The following is an 18,350-nucleotide window of genomic DNA, read 5'->3' as shown; positions in this document are numbered from 1 at the left end:
CCTGGTGTCCCACGACACCACATTTTATATTTTTTTTAATTTTTAATGCATATTTTGATACCATTAACAGAATCTGTACGACAATCAAGAGGTTGGTTGGGTGAAGTTATTGATTAACGTTTTTGTTTAATTCTGGTCTAGAGCTCGTGGACATCATCACAGCCCTGCTTTAAACGAGACCCTGAATGATATTATGGAATGTTTGTCTTGCTTTTTTTATTGCTTAGATGGGTGGACGAGCTCACAGCCCAACTCATGTTAAGTGGTTACTGGAGCCCATAGACATCCAACAACGTAAATGCGCCACCCATCTTGAGATACAAGTTCTAAGGTCTCAAGTATAGTTACAACGGCTGCCCCACCCTTCAAACCGAAACGCATTACTGCTTCACGGCAGAAATAGGCAGGGTGGTGGTACCCACCCGCGCGGACTCACAAGAGGTCCTACCACCAGATCTTTATAGCCTCACTTATTGGCAGGCCACTGAGCGTCTTTACTAGATCAGACCAGCGGGTAGGTGAGCGTCCGCGTGATCTGCTGTCAGCCTGACCAACTACCATCAGCTTCTCAAATTATCGGGGTCTCTACGAGCGATGTGACCGAGGTACGTGAGCATACGTTGGAAGCAGATAGCAGACAGCCTTGTGGCCTTTCACACAATCCATCCATTTTTTCTCAGGTCTACCTCTTCTTCTTATTGTGCAAATTATATATGTGGTTTAACGGTTTAATCTCGTAGTCACTATGTAATCTTTGTGTAAAATGAATATAATAGCTTCTAGTTATATCTTTAATGTGTATGTAGGAGTGGCTCGGTAAGCTTAATGTTTCGTCAATGGATTGTTTTGTGAAATTATTGCAACAGCCGAGCGGACCCGAGTCAGTTCGTTAGTTTTATTGTAAATGTACAATGGGAAATCGTTTAATATTAGAGGCTCGAGGGTGTGGGTTTGTACGAGCCGGAGATGTAGGTTAGATGCTTATCATTTGCTTTAGGATATTATGCAGTAATGTAATGAATATTATTTGTAAGGTGATAGTTATTGTGACTATTTAATATCTTAAATTATATCCATTAACGGTACTTTTAGGTACCACAAGCACCGCTCACCGTGCTCGTCGAACCCGTCGCTTGCGACGAAGGGATCGCCGAGCGAATTAACCCATAGATACAGCCCACTGAGTTTCTCGCCGGATCTTCTCAGTGGGTCGCGGTTCCGATCCGGTGTTAGATTTTGCGAAGCACTGCTCTTGCTAGGGTCAGTGTTAGTAACACTCCGGTTTGAACCCCATGAGATCACCTACATGTTAGGGCGAAGCTGAAATAGCTTCTCAAGGCTATCAGCATAGGTAGACAGAAAAAATCTTAAATTTTGTTCACCGTAATCCGAATATAATATGACTAAAGCATCAATAAACATATATAGAGATTATGCATACTGGAGCTAGAAAAGTGATAGGAATGGAAATCAAAATTGACAAAATATTAAACCAAAACTACAATTAAAATAATGAACGCATGCTTAAGCCGTAAAAGTACATATTTGTAATAATTACGCCTACGACTCGCTATACCCAAAGAAGATCAAAAGAAGAAAGTATTTTCTGATAGTAAAAACTCTTTGCGTATTTATCGCTATCCAGAACTAAGTCACATTCAATAGATAATTATCTCTAACACTTATTCATTGTGTGTATCATGTATACTGTCAGCGAACGACGGTTCTGTGTCTTAATTCAGAGAAAAATTTTAACGTTTCATATTCACCGTAGTAATTCGCCGCAGTTTCTGACATAACTTTACACTGTGTCCAAAATTTATTGTTTGTGGTTCAAGCAATCCGTATTGAACACCGACGCAGTTCAAAATAAGCCATTACGGGGGTCTAATTAATTGTCTGTGCAACAATCCCACTCTTGTTACTGGACGATATTGGAAACCGTTCGAATTAAATTGCTTCTCATTTACTCAGATCAACTTACAGCAATCTGATTGTAGGAAGCTTTTTGGGTTTATTTTCAAGAAATACCGTTCGCCTAAGGAAAGTAGTACAGCTCTATGCTTTGTGGAATATGGTCAAAATCATGAAATCCTTATAAGAGGTCTCTGAGGACATACTGGTGGTAGGACCTCTTGTGAGTCCGCACGGGTAGGTACCACCGCCCCACCTATTTCTGTCGTGAAGCAGTAATGCGTTTCGGTTTGAAAGGTGGGGCAGCCGTTGTGACTATACTGAGACCTTAGAACTATATCTCAAGGTGTGTGGCGCATTTACGTTATAGATGTCTATGGGCTCCAGTAACCGCTTAACATCAGGTGGGCTATGAGCTCGTCCACAAATCTAAGCAATAAAAAATATCCTGTCCGGTGTTATTATGTTCAATGGAAACCACCAGGGGCAGGGTGTATTGAAAGCTGCACCTATATAGACGGCAAAGCACAGATTATTTTCGATTTGAGCAATGACCTGTTAAACATCACTATTAAGTCCACGTCCATGTTTCTAGGTGGGTGGTGGTATTTACTTTACCGCATATGGATTGTCGGAGTAGATCTTGAGACAAAGTCGAATATTCATTGTATGAATGACCGTCATGCGCAAAAATGGTGGTCGAATGATGATAGTACCCATCGAAAGTAAAAATGTGGTATTGCGCCATATTGTAATCATCATTACTATTTGGTACTATATAATCTTATACATACTACATATAAGATTCTACATGATCTAGGCTTATACAATCTGACTATAGAACTGACATGTCTGTCTTCAAACAAGGTTCGAGGAAAGACTTCAGGTTGATGAGCTCCCTAAAAAAAGACTTGACACAAGTCTTGAACTCGTGCTTAAGACAAGCTGTGAATACAACTGCCTTCACAAAATCTACTCTAGTAAAAATAGTCAAAAATTCAACCTTTTAAAAAAAAAATTATAATAATAGCCCGGGACAACTCGTTTGGCCCCAAACTAAAATTCCCTCTACCTGATAGGTACCAAGGACTGATTTAAGTTTTAATAAATTTATACATTTCTAGAAATTAAACGCCCAGACAAAAAGCAAGCAAATCAGATCATCACACGAATAATTGTCTTAAATTGAGATTAATTTTCATTTAAAATATTGGACTGATTCAATCGTATTAGCTTACTAATAAAATACGAAAGAGGTTTGCGAATAACCTGGTCTAGAAACGACTTGGTAATCTATACACTGAAGTATATCACAATACAAAAATCTATAAGATATTCCCGCTCCCCTGTTTTGTAACTTGGACCACAAAAATAAATAAAGCTTCGAGTGTCATCACGTGGATTAACAGGATCAAGTGAGACTGCAAATAATGGACCCAAAAGATATTTGAAATCCTTCATATGGTTCTTCGTATTTAGTTACCACTTAACGTTCAAGCTCGATGAGTTTTTAGCAGTTTCATGTGAATTTTCGTTTTAGTGTCCACTAAGAGGATAAGTAGCACCTTGAAATTGGGGTCATAGTTTACAGATGTATAGTAGTAGGAACTTTTTTTTTTTTAATTGCTTAGATGGGTGGACGAGCTCACAGCCCACCTGGTGTTAAGTGGTTACTGGAGCCCATAGACATCTACAACGTAAATGCGCCACCCACCCTTCAAACCGAAACACATTACTGCTTCACGGCAGAAACAAGCAGGGCGGTGGTACCTACCCGCGCGGACTCACAAGAGGTCCTACCACCGGTGATTACGCAAATTATAATTTTTGCGGGTTTGATTTTTATTACACAATGTTATTCCTTCACCGTGGAAGTCAATCGTGAACATTTGTTAAGTACATATTTCATTAGAAAAATTGGTACCCGCCTGCGAGATTCGAACACCGGTGAATCACTCAACACGAATGCACCGGACGTCTTATCCTTTAGGCCACGACGACTTCAAAAGTCTAATATGTTTACATGAAGATAACTGAGAGCTTAGCATAAGGCGTTTGAAGGTAGTCTGACCCTGAATCACTGATTTATTGTATTGCATTGGACTGGTTGATAAACGTAAGATTCTCCTGAGTTTAAGTGGTTACCGAAGCTCATAAACATTACAATGTGAATGCTCTCACGCACCTTCAATGGACTGAACCAGGCTAGAGACTTAATTTTAATATATCCTGCTGCTCTAGCAGGTCACAATTAGTTCAAGTGTGTGTATTGATATATAATTAATAACTTAATTAAACGTCTTCTCCTTCTTGTCACCCTTATCTGTAAGCGACAAGAAGAAGAATAAGTTAAGATATCTTAGATTATTAATTATTTATCTATTCTTTTTCCATTCAAGCCTATCCTATACGTCATCTCTGCACTCACACCCTTCTCTCATATAGCCTCTTTCACACAGTCCATCCAAGTCTTTTTAGGACGCCCCATCGTTAAATTACCGTCTACTTTCATCCCCAAGTAACAATTACCAATTCATTAAAGGTATCTTAAGTAAAAATATTTATGGGATTCGGTACGTAAACATATATTTCAACTTATCAAATTATTTCTCACACTCAGAGTAAAAAGTCGCTATAGCCAATTGCTATAAACAAATTTTGGTATCTCAATTATAAAGTTTAACATTATTGATATTGAACATCATTATTTAACATTATTAATAAGTGATATGAAGATTATTAATATTATTGAAACTTATAATTGAAACACTTAGCGACTTTTTAATAATTTTTATGACTGTATTTCGACATCTGTATCAGAAACTACCTATTTATAACAATTTCACATTGCCACATTTTCCCAGTTTTTATAAAAAAGTAGAAATTGCCACGGTTCCCACGTTGCTATTTATTGATAACGAACGCAACAGTACGATCGATAAAGCATTGTGTGTATGTGCAAATCTCTGAATCGTAATTCTCACGTGTGACCCATTTTTATTCAGGAAATTGCAACATTGAATACTTTGCCAGAATCCAAAATCTCAGAGTGGCGAAATGTAGAATTGATAACCGGTGAAGTTCTTTTAGCACAGTTGTCTGTTAGATGTGAAGATAAGTTCCTAATAGATATGCAGTTACTTAGAGCCGAGAATAACTGTCATCGAGAAACTTCGGTGGGCGGTAACTCAGTAAAGTTTGGTTCTAGCTCGTTAGACCAATGCTTAAGATCTTGGGATCGGGAACAATAAAACCGATAAGAATCCCACATCGCGATCTCGAACTTTAAGAATAAATAAAATTATCCCACGGTCAAGCACTGGATACTCTGTACATTTCCGGTATGGATGTGTACGGTGTACTTGGACGTAACATATCCTAACATGATACGGTACAAAATTGTCACTACAATATCATATTTCTATTTATCCAGTGTGCGAAATCGAAAAGGACACTTCCCAATTCGTTTCCTTGTTGACAACTAAATCCCTTTATGTTATTCAGTATAAGACTCGACTTATGTTTTCTGTATATTTATAACGAGCATTGTGAACTTGCTCGGAGAAGTGTCACAATTCCGCAAAGGGTCGGACATATATAATACAATTGCGATTTCATTCCCAAGGTTGTTGGCAGTATGCGCTTCAAGATGCCTATTGACTCTTGGTGAAAACCTTTTTACACGATAAACAAGTATGTTATACCCCTTAGTAAGAAGCGCTTTAATTCTATATTTAACATTAAAGTATGGATAATCATGATTTACCTGAAATTTAATATCGCGTAAAACTTTTAGTATCATTATCTTTGCTCCACTCCAAACAAATAATCACAATGCGAACCTAAAGGATTATAAACAGGGAGAAACATTGCCGTTATTGTACGCGATCGAGCTCTGAAAGCGGCAATTTATGCGAATTGTAAAGACCTTTGAGGTCAGAACACAATAACGGTGTTAGACTCACGAATCCGCTATTAATGGAACTATTGAACGCTACCAAGTACCGAGATTCAATCCGAGGATAAGTTCTCGAAACAATGTTATATCTTAAGAATGTTTGTGCTCCGAGAATATAATAATATTTAAGTTTTTTTTTATTGCCGCAGACACTATTATGACGACACGTAATTAATACTATGTATGCTTAGGGCGTGATCGCGTATTTCATTATCTCCCCAACATTTCGAATATTCGTGGATATGACTTAAAGACAAAATATTTGATAAAAAGGAAAAATTTGTTGAACACACATTCCTATTTTGAACCTAGTGCCCTCAGGTCATCATGTCAGGTGACCTAATAAAAAGTAAATATTCCATAAGGCGTATCAACGACACAAAGAAGTAGGCACCACAATTGCGCATATTTCTGGCGTGAATAGTCGTGCATTCCAGTTTAAAGGATTTAAGAATATTTTTATAATAAAATTAATACTTTAACCGCAAGTTTTGAGAAGGTTGGCTTTTATTTGAACCGATTAAAAATGCTCTAAAACCCATGTCCGAGAAATCAGAAACCAAATTCCCAAAAAACCCCTGTACATTTGTTAATTAGTGAAAACTGAACAAGCATAGTAATTAAGAGGGAAATTAAAGAGGAAAGCTTCGCAATGGAGACAATAGAAGCGGCCGACCCGTATTGTGACCGTCCACAAATCTGCGCCTTTCAAACTAATGGGATGTTAACGAGAATTGAGGAGTTTCAAGAATGTTACTGGCTCACAACGACAAGTTTGGCTAACATTGTTTCGGACGCTACCAAGTTCGTTCTTTGTTATGTTTATCGGATTATCACGTATAGTAAATGGGAAATAAAAATTTAACGAAGAACTATGAATTATCACTTTGTTTTAGCAAAATCAACATATTATTTCTATAATTTCTAAGGCAATTGTGCAGTGTATGATAGTAATTGTTTAAATTCATATTATGGTAAATATGGTAGTGTCGACAATTGTTGTTTTTTTTATATTGTTGGTTATCAATATGTGTAATTTTCAGATGCCTGATGAAGGTCTAATAAAAGACCGAAACGTTGCAAAAATAATAATGTAATTTGTTATGATAGTCCTATCTTGTCCACATTCCTGAGATACACAAAAAACATATTTTATAATAATTATGGACGACAATATTGATAATAGCATATTATTTATTTTTAACATCAGTATTTTTATAAATATTGTATTGCTATTATATTGATACTGCGATTTCATTATTGCTCCTGAAGTATGCAGTGCAACAAGGTTGATATTTATCCTATCCTAAATATGTAGTATGGTAAATCAATTACCAATGTAACCAAATGATCTAGTATACCATAATTTGGCTACAGCCTTCCTCATTTCGGGCTTCTGGTTTAGTATTTCATCCATATTCGAAAACAAATCGGTTATTTGTAGTCTTTGACCTTCGTACGTGATCTGAAAAAATCATGTGGTTCGTTAACGCAACGATCCCTCGATACCAATGAAAAACCCTGAAGCCAATTTTGAATTCAGCGATGAATCGAAAACAATCGTAAAAATCGCCTTCAAATGCTGACGTATATGTAAATATCTAAATGTTACAAATCACAAAAGGGTATTGGAATGAATGCGTTCGCTTACGCGGTGCCTCGTTACGAATAATCGCCATTGATCCGTACCTCGTTCAACGGATATGAACTGATGAACATCAATTTAAATTCTGCGACATTCAGGCTCAGCATGAATGATTGCTTCTGTAACAATCAAACTCAGATGTCGAAATTGCTTTGGAAAAAATCTTTATTTTCATCATCATTAAGTAACAATACAACCTTTTTTTTCCCTACCTATGCTTATAGCCTTGAGAGGCTATTTCAGCTTCACCCTAACGCGTGTAGGTGAGCTCACGGGGCTCAAACCGGAGTGTTGGTAACACTGACCCTAGCAAGAGTAGTGCTTCGCAGAATCTACCGCCGGATCGGAAACGCGACCCACTGAGAAGATCCGGCGAGAAACTCACAACTCAACCACAATACAAGTACAACACGCAGTATGTACATAATATGTAATATTACTTCATCCGATAGAAGTTTGTCGCTTGTCGTAGCAATTCAATAGAAATTTTTGAGACGATTCATTTGGCGGTTGTTAATTCAAGTTCTTATCATTAGTGTATTTACGATAGCTCCAGTTTAGATAGATTAAAAAATATATAATATCGATTTATTTTTGTAAACCAAAGTTACAGGGAAATCTTTTGGATGAAACTCATCGTTTACTGATACAGATACGGCTTGTTAAGGTTTGACATACCTAGGCTGCACTAAAAGTATCGGGAATGGAATATTTCCACTGTTCCTGTCATATTAATATCTTTTTAATTGAAAACTCCTTGTTTTTAAAAATCGAATACCATTTATTTATTTAAAAAAAGATTCTCGGTCTTGTCACGAGGTTTTGTCAAACTTGTTTAGTCGTTGAGAAAATTGAATTGACTCGAGAAAATTCAAGAGCGATGATTTATTATGACTTTCGAAGTGGTTTAACACAAAAACAGTGTGTTGACCGGATGATTTCTGCATTTGGTGATGAAGCCCCATCCAAAACCACAATTTATCGCTGGTTTGCTGAGTTTCAACGTGGACGTGTCAAGCTCAGTGATGATCCCCGTCAAGGTCGTCCAAAAACCGCAGTCACCCAAGAAAACGTTGATGCTGTGCGTAAGCTGATTGAGGAAGATCGACATGTGACATACGGCGAAATTCAGGCAACTTTAGACATTGGCATGAGTCAAATACAAATAATCTTGCATGAACAATTAGGTGTAAAAAGTTGTTTTCCCGATGGATACCGCATTCGCTCTGTGAAGAGCAAAAAGCGGCTCGCGTTACTTGGTGCGTCAGAACTCTCGAAAGATTCCACGCAGGATCCTCAAATGCTGTATACAACATTATATCAGGTGACGAATCCTGGATATACGCGTACGAACCCGAAACAAAAAACCAGTCACGAGTTTGGGTGTTCGAAAATGAGTTAAAGCCAACAAAAATTGTTCGTTCACGGAGTGTTGCAAAAAAAAATGGTGGCCACGTTTGTCTCCAAAACCAGCCATGTTACGACTATTTCTCTTGAGGGACAAAGAACGGTTAATGCAGAATGGTATGCTAGCATTTGTTTGCCACAGGTCGTTTCTGAACTCCGTAAAGAGAACTGCAACCGCCGCATCATCCTCCATCACGACAATGCGGGTTCTCACACCGCGCACAGAACAAAAGAGTTTTTAGAGCAAGAAAACATAGAATTATTAGACCATCCGCCGTACAGCCCCGACCTAAGCCCTAATGATTTCTATACTTTCCCTAAAATAAAGAGTAAATTGCGTGGACAGAGATTTTCATCACCTTAAGAAGCTGTGGACGCCTACAAAACGGCCATTTTGGAGACCCCAACTTCCGAATGGAATGGTTGCTCAATGATTGGTTCCATCGTATGGAAAAATGTGCCAAATTTCGCGGAGAATACTTCGAAAAGCAATAAATACATTTTTAAATAGTAATGTTGTGTCACTTCGTTAATTCCCGAAATTTTCAGTGCCGCCCTCGTAACACGTAACACAACACGTAACGTAACACATAATAAATTTGGATAAAAAGTTCTGGTTTGATTAGGTAACAGAACTCTGATCGAAGCGTTAATTACTTTTGTTAGTCTTCATTAGTTAAAGAACCGAGTATGTATACACGTTTGCGTCATTATTAAGGCACTAGGCTTTGTTTAAGCACTAAATGAGATATTGGGGGGCAATATATGAGTAATTTGATTTTTGTGGGTAGTCCCAAAATGTAGCACGGTTTATTGAAATTTCAAATATTCAAAATTAACATTTCAATATCTTACACAAAATACTTCGCTGACACACTCTTTTGAAATCGAGCCATAGACATGATTAAAAACAATCTGTAGAGCACAAATACGTGATTAGCAGACATAAAATTTTAGAAACGATAGTTAAAAATAAACATTACCTTGTGCTGTTCCACTGTCTAGAGCAGACCATAATGATCCATACTACTTCCTAGATCAAATCATATTTATCAAAGAAAACCAAGTAGGCAAAATATGTATTAATATTTTAGGTCTATATTATTTAAAAAAAGGGTTTTCATGATAGTGGCCTTAATGAAAAGAAGCAACTATAGTTATAGTACATAAGTTTTTTCGTTAATCACTTAACAACTGAAGATCTGTTTCAATTTTTTGACAACTTAGTAAGCAGTAACTGTGACTATCTTAAAGTATTAGTAGAATTTAAATTACTTCAAAATATAAAGCTGTTTTATATTTAATACCAATCGAACACTGATTAATTATAATAACCTAAATGGCTCGAATGCTTCAAAGCACAAACCACTAGAGTTATCAAGAGCCAATCTGATAGATGGAGCGCTCGGCTCGGTGAATGTGCGGAGAGTATCGTACGAGCTTTTGCAAATATTAGCACTCTTACAAATAGCAATAGTTTTATTAGTCTGTTTTAAAAACGCTTCAACTAGACGAAGACCGATCTGTAATAAATTGTAGAGCTAAAGTAGAAAAAATATAACATCATTACGAAACTATACAATAAATGTAAATTTAGTCGTAAAGTCAAAAACTTTGTCGTTCGTAAATCACTTACCTTTTTTAATCAAAATGAAATTACACATTTTATTTAGAAATTTGATTGCTCAACAGACCATTTGGAACGTTTGGAATATTTTTTTTTATTTTTTTTATTGCTTAGATGGGTGGACGAGCTCACAGCCCACCTGGTGTTAAGTGGTTACTGGAACCCATAGACATCTACAACGTAAATGCGCCACCCGTCTCGAGATATAAGTTCTAAGGTCTCAGTATTGTTACAATGGCTGCCCCACCCTTCAAACCGAAACGCATTACTGCTTCACAGCAGAAATAGGTGGGGTGGTGGTACCTACCCGTACAGGCTCACAAGAATTCCTACCTCCAGTAACAACAACATTTGGAACAGATGGAGCCATTAGTATGCGCATAGAACAGCAAAGAAGCTAATGGCTGCGTGAGTCGGACCAGGAGTGCAGTTAGCAGCGGTAACGGTAAAGAGGTTATCACGTCGCGTCACTGTCGCGAATTGGCGTTCCAACCCTGATATACGACGACAATTTATGAATGGCTCCGAAGCCCAGATCGTCGTGAAGATTCACATTTGAGATATGTAGTGACGATTCCCCTCGTAACAAAATCGTCGTATCTCATTTTGAGTGTTCGTAATTCGTCATTTGTTAACAATTCTCCTTCAAATCGTGGCCACATTGGTAAGATCGTTTAGAAATAATCTCTTATCTCTCTGGTTCAATAAAAAAGTTTCAAAATCTGGATCTAGCAATACTAGTCTTCGTGTCTATTGTGGGCGGAATTCTAGAACTTTATAACTTGATGTGGTATAACTTATTTATCCAAGATATATAAGTCTTTACGCACAGATAGATTTTCATACAATGTTGCATAGTTTCGCAACTAGTGTCTTATTCTATCATCCTACACGGATCGTCTTAATAGCTACTATCTGTCTCGCTCAGATATTATGTTCCTCTATAAATTAACACATGATTTATGGGACTCCCTGTGTATCCTTAGAATTTCATCGCCGTAATCAAAAGGGCCCCTTCTAAAATCAAAAGGCGTCTAAGCTGCGATTTCTAACACAGTTTTTGGTTAGCATTCTCCTTTTTACCAAATGTATTTATCTGGTAAAACTATTCGATCGAAAGACATATTGGCTGGTATTGTGGCTACATTTCTAGCGCGGATTTATCCTCAGTATGACATTACATGAATTTAGTACAATCTCAATATTTTATTCGCTTTCTGACTCCAGGCCATATTTTAATACATAAAAATAAAAGCAAGTTGTGTTTTCATATGCAAAAGTGTAATTTACCAAAAGTTCGTTATGACAACTTATTATAGTTTTTATATGAAATTGTGCTCAGCTTTGAAAATCTCAATGCATAAAAATCTCCTATACCGTATCTGAGCTGATAATAATACGATACAATTACAACAGCGCACATTATTTCAAACACAAAATCACCTAAACGTATATATTCTAATTTGGAAGCGGTAATAGGCTAAGCTGACAATATGAAAGGTTCAATCGATGTAAGTCGTGACTTCACCATGATACAAAAGCCCGCACGATAGGGATATATTCTAGTGAGACTGTGTTCTTACAGAATCAAACCGTTAGTTGTCATTTTTTTGTTGATAAAATTGCGTTGAATGAGGCATAAATACATTATTAATTTCTGAATTATTCGATATTACTTTAAAACATATCTAATGCATGGAAGTTAGGGTTATCATCGTCCAAGTTTGAGCGGATTTTTTATTGCTATTGAAAATTCATTTTTATTTGTTGGATTAGTATGTTTCTGTGCGTTCAATTTCAGAGTAGTTCAGATTCATTATCTGAATGACACTTCAATCATGCTATAGCGCATACGGGAGTAATTCATAATCCATAGCTCACGCGCCGACCATATCCGAGGATTTTGAGAGTTAATACTACTAATCAACATTATGAAAAGCTTTTAGCTTGCTATAATTACCAGTATATATTATGACATATGTTTAATCTAATTTCCGGGTTTTTATTTTTTATTTTAGAGGGGCTTGATCGCAATGCAAAACAAGACATCATTGTAATCTTTAAAGTTAGTGGTCAAAGGGAGTTTTCAGATGAATGGCTTTTAGATACGACGGTGTATTAAATGTGGAAGTTAATAGTTTATTTACAAGACAAAAATTGATTGTTTGATCTTAAGTTTAGTGCACAGAAGCTAAGCATGTAATAACCGATTTTTTTTATGAGTACATTTGAATCAAGTTCAACCCTGCAAATAAAATTAATTAGCCCGTATTTCATAACTATGTAAGCCGTTGTTTGGTGTGCTAATTGTGCCGAGCGGAGAAATCAGTGTTGCTGCGTAGGAAGAACATAAGAACTCTCTTAAAATAGTTGACGCTAAATTAACAGTGCGTTGTAACAGTTTTTATTTTAATTTTCGTGAAGAACATGATCGATTTTTAAACAAGCTATTCGATTATTTTCGGCGTATTTTAAATGGGTTAAATAATATAATCGGCAATCGGCAAAAGAAGGGTAGGGAGGCCAAAAAGACGATGAGCTGATGATATAACCGAATTAATAGGGAAGGACGTGCAAACTATCGGCAAGAACAGAGATGAGTGGAAAGGACTGAAGGAGGCCTTCACTCGAGAAGACTCCATATTCAATAGTAAAAACTAACTCTTATTAACATTTAGACAGTAAACTAAATAAACATTAACAAACAAATACCACATATGAAATGGAAATTAAGGATACGGAAATACAGGCTTTTTTATTTTATTTCTTTTTAAATGATATGTTTGAATGATCGTTAGTAGGTAAGGGTGATGGTGACCGATGGAGGCGAGAGGATGTGACTCGTGTAGGCTTTTTCTTACATTGGCTCCTCAATTAAAGCCCACACTAATTCCTGGTAATTTGAGGTACGCAGCGACTTGGCCTACTACTTTTTTTCTGAATGAGATATTAATGGTGGCCCAGAGGCCTTTCCAGTTTCACCAGGACAGGCGGGCGAGCAAAGCTCCACCAGGAAGGGTGGGATTTGCTAACATCTGCCCGAGCGGCTCCAAAAATCTAACTAAATCGAATTTACTATTGGATCAGAATCGCGACCCGCTGGGAAGATCCGGCGAGAAACTTAGCGGGATGATGCATGGGTTAGGTTGCACGTTGAACTCTTTGTCGAGTTCGACGAGTTTGGTTATCGGGGTCCGAAAGCCTGCTCCTAGCATTAGAGCTGAACGCGTCTAATGCAAGGATTATTGGATCTGATGGATCCGTAAGGACGTGTGGCCTACTACTACTAAACGACTGCTGTGGACGATAGTGTAAATCATACGGAATGTAGACTGGCCTGCTTTCGAAAGCAACTAAAAATTTTTAATATTTCTATACAAACTAGAGGTCCCGCAGTAGTCGAGATTCGACTATAATTAATTGGAATTATAAGTTTGTACACTATTATGGTTGGTTGTATTTTATACTTCTATAATCACATATTTCGCCAAGACTATACTATAAAAAATATTAACAAAGACAAACAATATTTAATCTATTCTCAATTTGACAACAGACGTCAAGAACAAAAGTTTGACAATAAGTAGTATGAATGCGTGTTGCGTCAAATACATGGTATGTAGTGTGTGTAATGTTTTCTTTATTGATTTAATGTATCATTTATGCATTATTTTTAAAAAATATTAGCATTGTGCACTTCTTCTCTATATCCTCTATAAGTTTGGAAAATTTCATACTCCTCTGTCCGCGCAATTTTGGTAAAAAGGGATACAAAGTTTTTGCTTCACGTAGTAATACATAGATGCCTTATATAGAAATGGCGCGGTACCATTTATTTATTTTAAATTTAATAGGCATGTTACAGAATCTATGACCCTTTTAGGTACTTTCAAACATAAGTATATCTTTGCTCTCGTAAAAGTTCAACCTTCAAAGTTTTAGCTTAGGTTCAAAATTTGATGTTTTTGTTGAAAGTTATTACCGAAGTTCCTTTAGCTTTTCCTACGGGATTAGCAGTTATTTTATTAAAGTTGGGTTAAGCTTCTCGCTGGTTATCAACTAAATTAGATGTGAAAGTCAAAAGCTTTTTGCCATTTGACAACAAAATATTGCTTTTCCCAAAAATTCAGAATAGTTATTCTCGTTTTTATTTACTTAAGACTGAAAGACGCCAAGTAACTACATACAAAGATAATAAATTGCTGACGCTTAGCGGGCTTTAGAACTTCGTGTATTTAGGCCAAAAGTTGGTAGTATAGTCTAGTCATTGCCTGATTGTCAAAAAGCCCGGTCTACTCGTATCGAATGACATCCCTATGTCATTCTCCAAATTCACACAGATTTTTTAAAACGTAAATTCTTATCTGAAACGAATGATTTCCGCGATGAAGAATCGTGTTCAGCAATTTGCGTGAAGCTTGAAAGCCCTTACGAATAGGAAGCGCCGTTCTAACTACTTGTGCATTGAAGCAATAAAGTGTTTTAGAGGTAATCCATTATTCCAGTGCAATTTAGCTCTATCGTGTCTCAGGGTTGGTGGTATAGTCAAGGAGCACAAGCAACAACTTTCATGAAAACTGAAACCTTATTACGTGTTTAATCTCAGAACCGGGGCCCCATTGTCCTCTAAAGAAAATATAGTAATTTCTCTCAGCTCTGCACAATTTAACCCTTCCTTACAAAGTAGCATTATGAGTGTCGTGAAATAAAAAATAAAAAAAACCATTTCTGTCAGTCCTTTTACTTTTGCTAAATCGTTTCCCATTTACTTCGCTTTCATCGTGAAAAATTAAATTAAGTCTACTGAATTATCTCATATTGTGCTTTTAAAAAGTAATTCCGGCGACAATGTCCTTTATACTTTGAATGTCAGGACAGCGGAATCAAATTGTCTTGACTAAAATATCCTTCGCTTCTGAAGTTTATTTTTGATCTTCTGCTAATTTAATAACGAAAACGTTAAGTGTGGCGGTTAATCTTAGTGTACTTTAGGAAAAACAGATTTACGAAAAGTTTCTTCATTAAAATAGACGGATAGAATAGCCGATAAGGTAGTGCTATCTGATTCTAAGCAGTTACTGGACGCTAGTCGCTATGTAAATACCGTGCTTCAGGCTGCGACTCAGTTGAAATGTTGGCATAAGCTGGATGGTAGATTCAAGGGTGGAGATTAGAGGCAATTATAAGTTAGTACAGTATTATGATTCTATTTCAGACTATTTATTCTACTACTATAATCACAGATTTCGCCAAGACTAGGCTTTAGACAAATATTAGTAAAGACAAACAATATTTAATCTATTCTCAATTTGAGCTATAAGCAATAAGAAAAGTTTGATAATAAACAAATAGTATGCATGCGTGTGTGTGTCAAATACATTGTAGGGTGTGTAATGATTTTTTTTATTGATTTAGCGAATTTTTTGAGAAAAAATTCATTCTGCACTCCTTCTCTATATTCACTATAAGTGTGGGAAATATCATACTCTTCCGTCCGCGCAATTTTCGTAATAAGAGGTACACCGTTTTTGCTTCACGTATTATTATATAGATAACAGTCTATATAACAATACAAAACCAACTCATTGTATGTATAACAACATGGCGTTATTTAAAACGTTCCTAGGTCTTTAAATTGAATAACTCAGTGGCTTGTATGAGTTTTGAAAAAACAGGCCCTAAGCTTTTGCAGAATCTTTTCAGTAATCAAACTGCATTCCGAGTGGATCAGTGAAGCCGTGACAATTTTAAAACGCCTTTAAAGACATATTTAAATATTAAATAAATAATAGTTTAAAAAAACTAAAAAACACGCTTTATATAAAATTCAACAAAAAAATAGACAATAAAATTAAATTGAAAAGTGTAAAAAATATATATTTTATTGTAAAAAAAGCGTGGGGTGCTTTTAAAGATATTATTGAAATAATAATTCTTCTACTCATATCTGTCAGAAAAATATTTATAACTATTAACACCATGCACTCCACGCTTTTTTTAGTTAAATTTTATATAGAGCGTGTTTTTTAGTTTTTTTTAAACTATTATTTATTTTTCATTTTTTAGTTGAATTTCAATTTTTGTATTTTTTTTTAATATTGAATTGTCATCGGTCCTCGATAAATCTACAAAGTTTGAATGAAATCTGGTCGTTTAAAGTGGGTCATAATCGCGTCTAAAGGAGTCTGTTACAAACATACAAACACACATACAAGTGAAGCTAATATAAAGCGTGTAAAAAAGGTTTTGTTTTTTTATTTATCACTATTTAACAATATTGAATCTAAGCTGGAAACGTCCGTAAATTAATTTGCCAAAAAAGATTATTTTTATTGCTGAGGACAGGATTTAAATCAAGATTTTTAATGTTTCTTCTGATAGTGAAACTTCATTCACGATAGTATTACATAGAATAATAGTACCCGAATCTCATCCACACGCGAAAACCCTCCCTTCAGCCAACTGTAGGCTGTCTCCTGAGACTTTGAAAGTGTTCCATGAAATATTAAAGAAAACTATCCAGTTTTTTTGTTGCAAACGATATATGAAGTTTTATTATCCCAGACCTACGTCAAGGCAGCCCTTGGGATTAGGGCTGGCAGCTACAAAACTAACGCAGGCTACGTACGGAATAATTGAATTGTTTTGCACGTTCAACCTTGTTTTCTGTTTTGTTATTATAATTTAATGTATTTTTTTAAATATTATATGTGTATGAATCATGCACATCAAGGAGTAATGACAATATAATAATTTTAATACTCATCTTTAATAAATTGAACTGGTTCACCAGAGCTAATATGGAGGGAGACGAGCTCAATATCCATCTGTCGTTACCAGAGTCTGAAGACGTCAATGCCGACACCTTGCTATACAAATGCATTATTCCTGCGATACTAATGATACGGAACAGACGTGATTGTTACGTATTAGGTATTATTTACACGTAGGGTGGTATTTTATTGAGAACTTTTTCTTATCATCACCAAAACTGTGCAATACCTCGAACTCATGCTTCGATAAGGTTACAAAAATATTTCTTCAATAACGGCGTAACGTAACCAAAGGCGTAAACATAATTGAAGTTCAGTAATTAAAAACGTCGAATTATTGATGCTAATCTATATATATAAAAAAGAATTGCTGTTCGTTAGTCTCGCTAAAACTCGAGAACGGCTGGACCGATTTGGCTAATTTTGGTCTTGAATTATTTGTGGAAGTCCAGAGAAGGTTTAAAAGGTAGATAAATATGAAAAATCCGGGAAATAAATAAAAATAAAAATTTTGTTTTTTCTTTGATGGCTCTCCCGTCGGACGGATTCCTTTTGTTTGTTTTAAGTTTATTTTATAGAAAAGTTTAGGTCTTTTATTTATCGATTGAGGCAGTACGAAGTCTGCCGGGTCAGCTAGTAGCAAATAAAACCTTTAATTGCAAAATTAAATATGTATCGCGTATTAAGCGAAATGTCGCTTAAACCATATAGTCTGTCTTTTGATAGATCTTCTATATTTCCTTAGGGGAAGGAACAACCCTTGTCTTCAAAGAAGATTACGAAAATCTTTTCAGATTTATTTCTATATTTATTTATGGCTAAGAACAGTGGACGGACGAGCTGTATAGTGATCACGCGGCCCATTCCCGCATAAATATTCACCAAGTCATACAATCTCGTTTTTGCAAGATCGCCGTTGAAGCGAAATGAATGTTTTTTTATTGCATAGATGGGTGAACGAGCTCACAGCCCACCCGATATGAATTGAGGAAGTGTATGTACATCTTCACGACGATTTAAAACGAG

At 36.1% G+C, this 18,350-nt stretch overlaps 1 protein-coding gene and 1 long non-coding RNA gene across 3 annotated transcripts in view; one reads left to right on the top strand and one right to left on the bottom strand.

The window, feature by feature from the left end:
- The window catches only part of LOC101741356 (uncharacterized), a 138,480-nt gene that overhangs the window by 34,271 nt on the left and 85,859 nt on the right, over positions 1–18,350 (bottom strand). The window lies entirely within an intron of this gene.
- Positions 1–18,350, top strand: part of LOC110385623 (uncharacterized) — an 85,380-nt gene that overhangs the window by 65,661 nt on the left and 1,369 nt on the right. The window lies entirely within an intron of this gene.

The sequence above is a fragment of the Bombyx mori genome, chromosome 15 (genome assembly GCF_030269925.1).
Source record: "Bombyx mori chromosome 15, ASM3026992v2".
Taxonomy (NCBI): Eukaryota; Metazoa; Arthropoda; class Insecta; order Lepidoptera; family Bombycidae; genus Bombyx; species Bombyx mori.
The sequence above is the reverse complement of the archived record's forward strand: the minus strand, read 5'-3'. Positions and strand labels throughout refer to the sequence as shown.